Genomic DNA, 5,519 nt, shown 5'->3' with positions numbered 1-5,519 from the left:
GCGGGAAGATGGCGGCGGTGGGGGGGAGGGGAGGGGGAGTCATGGCGGCCTTGGCGGCTCTTATATGTGTTTAGCTGCGCTCCGTGTGCCCACATAGAGACCAGCCGCCTAAACCAAACCCACCAGCTGGGCCTCGTGATGTGCGAATTCCACATCTCTGCCTTGAGCTTTAGTTCTTTCCTCCTTTCCAAGTTTTAATACTACAAACAACCAACAACAACAACAAAAGCGCTATATTCTCTTTATCCCAGGCATGAAACTCCTATGTGTTTTATAGGGGGAAAAAAAAGTATATATAAAGACTTATTCGGGCAAATTCAGGGATCTTCCTTTCTGTCCTCGCTCAGGGTATTTGAGATTACTTTGCCATAAAAAATATTACCTGGTAATTCCTTGTCTCAAGATGTTTATATGAAAAAGGCTGTCCATCCCTATCTATATAGRATTAAAAGCTGGTAAAATAACATCATTTTCAGAAAAAAAAAATTATTGAAATAAAAGAAAATTCATCCTGCCTGCAAATATCCTGAATATTATAGATTTCCCACTTTGGATGGCGTATGCAGAGCTGAGCAGATACTCATAAATATTTTTCAATAGCTAAAGAAATATTTTTGCGGCTAATAGCTTTTAAAAGACACTTCATAAATATGTAAAAAATACAGAATATTTTCCAAAAAAACAAGCATCTCATGACATTTGTTTAATACTTTTAATTGTATCACTCAGCCAGTGTGAAGGGTGTAGTTCAAACATTTACACAGAAAAATAGAAAGCAGTTGCCTTAATTATAACCATTTGGGTTAAAAATTGCAATCTCACTGTCAAAACAGATGATAAAACTAGAGATTTGACGAGAAATTTCCTAAATATTTGTTATTTTTGGCCTAGGGTGGATTATTAGAACCGCTGCTCTAAACAAATTGAATGTCATCAAACAAATTTATTGTTGTTAAATGCTCGAGTGAATGAACTGGGGTTGTTTAGTCTGGATGGGATAGGACTGTGGGGGAGAAGACATGATAAGAGTCCTTAAATATATAAAATGCAGCTGTAAAGAGACAGGGATAATCAGTTTTCAGTGTCCCGGGTGGATAGGTAAAGCAAGCGAGATGGGCTAGACACTAGAAAGGGCTTCTCCTCAGTTAGGGCAGCTGAACAGGGAACAAATTGGCCTGGGAAGAGCCTGGAGTCTCCATCGACAGATGTTTTTAAGAGCAAACATCTGTCGGGCAAGATAGAGGTGGAGTCGGTGCCGCCTGGGGACACCGGGACACGGTTTTCAGCGCGTTGGGTTGTGTGGGTCACCCGGAGGTCCTCGGGAGATGGAGACCCCAGGTTGTTGGGGTCTCCCACCCCTTCATGGTTGATACCCTTGCTTGATGGTGCTGTTTGGAGGAGCCCATCCAAGGCAGCCCACGTGCCAGTGTGGGAGCTGCTCCGGGATGTCTTCCAACACCTCTCCCAGCCCTGCTCCTCATGCCTTCCCACCTCCTCCCGGGGGCTTTGGCCACAAGTATGTGCTAGAGTTTGGAAGTCTTTAAGGTAGAACGTTGCTTCTTTCCCGCCATAAAGTTTGCAAAATGTTGATACTTTCACGCTGCAGCAAGAGGATTTAAAACCCCAATGTGTTTACGGGTGTCCTTTGGGGAAGAACTTTTATGTGTTGAGACTGGATTTGGAGGAGGTTTTCCAAGGAGCACTGCAGAGTGCTTGGCTCCTCCTGAGACTTTAGAAGCAACTTCTTGTGACCTTAGAAAATCACCCTCATAAACTGGCAGCTCCCTTTCAAAATGTTCAAGCTGTGGCTCAGTACTTTCTCTGGGAGTGTTTTATTTAGTTTTAAAACAGTGTAGTGACTGCATACCTTGCTGGGGCACACAAGGCTCAAGAGGGCTACAAGATCTCATGAAGATTCCCAAAAGTGAGCGTCTAGAGCCTTGAAATCTGCCCTTCAGGCTCTAAATAAGCAACCTGATGGCCAAAGATGCTTAGCAGTGGCTGGCTTCTGCACTCTGGATAATTATACAGAGATGGATCTGTATTAGATATGAACACTGATTTCATAACAGSTCCCAACAGCTAGTGGTAAATTAATGGTTTAATAAAGAAATCTTTGAGTGAAAGAATGGTGCCAAAATCAGGCTCTTTACTACTACAGCAGCAAAGTGAAAACAAAGTTGGGGAGYTGTCCTGATGGCTTGAGGATTCGAGTTGAAGAGGAAGAGCTTTTAATATGACAATGGGAGAAATACTTTTCACTTTGGTGCTTGACCAGTGACAAAATGTTTTGTTTTCCTTTGAGACTATTTAATCTTAAAAAGAGAGACAAACTTAAAAAAAAAAAAAAGAAAAAAAAAAAGAAAAACCCACCAACAAAAAACATGTCTCTTCTTCCAATTTTAGGTCTATTGGAAAAGGAAAAATCCCGTTTTGAACTTCATGAAAGCAGGCCACTTCAGCCTGACAAGGCTGGAGTGAAACATCTTGACATTTGAGGAATGAAAGAACTTGGCTTTTCTATTGAACTACCACATCTCATCTTTGTGATTCATTCTAGTTGCCTTAAGGCTTTTTTTCTTTTTTTTTTTTTTCCCCCTGCGTTTTCCTTTACATCTTAAGTTTTCTTTGAAATCCTACCTGAGTTTGAGGGAACCTGTGGGGTGCTTGGGACCAGCCACCCCTGAAACGTGCACGGGGTCGCGGCGCCAAGGGGCTGTGCACGTGGTGCTTTAACCTGTGCACCGCAAAAACTCCGATGCCATCTTCGCTCCTGCAAGATATTAAGACAGGCATTTAAGATGTGGCCAAGTGATTAAGCGTGAGCGGCTTGTAATGGTTTCCAGATTCCTCTCGTGGCAGGAGGAAAAGCGCCGCAATTCCCGGCCACGGGCTCGCCAGCGGGGAARCTGAAGATGAACCGAGGAGAAGGAGCAGATATCCCAGATTCCCCAGCTGGGCACAAGCTGGCATCAGATTGTAGTTCAATACAGCCTGAAAGATTTGGGAAAAGCGGGATTATTTTGCCAGCAGACTATGTGTGCAGYATCCCTGTAGCAGCCCCTGCATGGCAGCAGCTGGGAAGCCCCTAAGAATGTGCAGAGAGACGTGGTCTGCATTTTTGCCACTGTCTTGGGAGCGTTATATGAAGATTGACTGTTGGAGGCGGCCTCATTTGAAGGAATCTGGRTGTCTGAGCTCACAGAGGGCACTTCCACCCTCCCGGTTTCACACAGAGCCCCAGAACTGCAGACACGGGGCGCGAGGCRCAGGGCAGCCCGGCCACCCCAAACTATTGGCCTCACACCCCAAACTATTCCCTTGGTGCAATCCTACCAAGAGGTATTTCTCCACGGTTGTTTAGCCGTGAAAAAAGAGATTTTCCAAAACTTGCTCAGAGCTTCGGAATCCTTAGCAGCCCCAGCCCAGGCTTGAAAGCCAAGCGGAGGGTCCCCCGCTGCCTTTGAAGCCAGCGGGGCTCTGCTCTGGCAGGTTAGATTCAGGGGCTGTGCTGCTCCCAGGATTTAAACCAGACCACATGTCAAATGGCAGCTACCTCTTATTATTATTATTTTTTTAATAGGATAATTTAGGGGCTCTGTTTTATTATTATTATTATTACAATTTTAACAGCAAATTCAATGAGCTGCCTTCCCTTCTTAGTGAAAGAAACCAGGGGCGGTTGCTCSGCTTCTTTCACCTTTTAGCAAGAATTAATAGCCCCTGGGAATCAGCTGTGCCCCTCTCTCCCCTTCCCCTTCGTCTCAAGCTTTCCTCCGAGGTCACGTTTATTTTCGGGGTGCAGTGGTCAGGACTCCGGGGCCCTCCCACCCCGCGATGCTGCCTGGCTCCTTCAGCCCAGTTCAGCGATCTGCGGCTGGTGCCGTCCCCTCTCGTGCAAAGCCCTGCCAGAGGGGCGGTTTTTTCCAGGGTGGAAATCTTGGCCAGCTCCCGGAGGAGGCTGCCTTGGGGCAGGCTGAGAGGCTCGCCACCCGCCCCGGGAACGTGCAAGCTCTGGTCTCCATCCAGAGGCAATTTTATTTATTTTTTTATTTTTAAAGTTGAGCAAAAGCACTTCGGTCTTTACAATGTGAGAGGCAACTGAAAAAATACGTTTCTGCCATTATAGCGAGGGGAAAAAAAAAAACAAAAAAGGGAAAAGCAAAGGCCTTCGGACTCCCTTTGAAGAGCTCTAGGACTGACCCAAACACCCTCCCGTTTAGCTAAGGCACGAGGAACTCCTCCAGCAGAAAGAGCAGAGAGCGGCCCTGATGTGCCCCGGCCACCGGAGCCACCCTGGAAAACTGGCTTTATGGGGAGCCCACCCGGAGCAGCTCCGGCACCTCCGGGAAGGGGACAGAGGGCAGTGCAACCTCGACGAGGCGCCTGCTAATTTGGAAGCCACCAGCATTTAAAAACACTTGCAGGGATGGGAGCAAGGACGTGGGGAGAAGAACAGGAAAAAAAGGAAAGAGGGGAAAAAAAGTGTTTTGAGAGGCGCATTCCTCGGCGCGCRTTTGCTGCGTTCACAAGTCTCCAGAATCCGTCGCTCTGACTCACGTCCCTGGGGACAAGGAGCGTGACGTCTTTCGCTCCGTGCTGATCCAGCCCTTTTCCTCAGCGACCAGGGCCACGTGCCCCAGGGTGGATGCAGGGGGACACTTGGGCATCCCACTTGACCGCCCCTCACTCCGGCTCTATGGAGATACCTCTGCTTTGACCACGCAGCCTTTTGGGAGCCAAAACCTAAAGGAAAACAGGGCAACGGAGCAGCACAGGGATGTGCTGCAGAGCCACCTCCTGCCCTCGCCTCTGCTGGGGCGAGTCGGGAGGAACCGAATAAAACCAAGCCGCGATTTGGAAGGGCCTTCGCAGCAGGAGCCTAAAACCAGCTCTAAGCCCCTGGCAAGCCTGACCTAAGCAGTCAGTGCCCTGTCTCAGAGCAAGAGCAGCGATGCCTAAGGAGCCGCTCGCCGCGTGTTAATGGTGCTGCGTGTCCCCGCGCTCCACTTGCYAGAACAAGGCAATTAAGAGGGGCCGTTTTTCTCCTGGTTTATCCTTCACGAGAGCTGCCAAAGGTTCTTTCCCTCCCTCTGAGCAAGAGCCAAACCTCTCCGCTGTCTGTCCGTGCCTCCTTAGCCTCCTCCAGCCTTTTTTCCTGTCGGATCTGTGCGAAACAGAGGCAGGGGCTGGAGCGGGGAGGCTGCAGAGCCCTCGGGCCCCAAGAGCCTTCAGACTCTGCTTGCTCTCTCAGGCACTGATGGAAAAGAGCCAGTGCTGCCACTGGGGAGCCTTTTTCCTTCTCAAAAGCCATTTAGGAGCCTGATTCCCATTTCCCGGTGTGGTTAAAGGCCCCATGGSGGATCAGGCTGTTCACCACGTCCACTTCCATGCAGAATCTCCAAAGAGCTTCCTTGGTGTGGAGCTCAGAGGGTGGTGATAAATGGGGCCGAGTCCAGTTGGAGGCCTGTGGCCAGTGGTGTCCCCCAGGGGTCAGTGCTGGGCCCAGTGCTGTTCAA

General features: G+C 48.7%; 1 protein-coding gene across 1 annotated transcript in view; it reads right to left on the bottom strand.

The window, feature by feature from the left end:
- GORAB (golgin, RAB6 interacting) overlaps positions 1–5,519 on the bottom strand; it is a 24,076-nt gene that overhangs the window by 9,533 nt on the left and 9,024 nt on the right. The window lies entirely within an intron of this gene.

This window comes from Nothoprocta perdicaria, unplaced genomic scaffold (assembly GCF_003342845.1).
Source record: "Nothoprocta perdicaria isolate Ctin4 unplaced genomic scaffold, notPer1 scaffold_34, whole genome shotgun sequence".
Taxonomy (NCBI): Eukaryota; Metazoa; Chordata; class Aves; order Tinamiformes; family Tinamidae; genus Nothoprocta; species Nothoprocta perdicaria.
This window is presented reverse-complemented; position numbering and strand designations above follow the sequence as displayed.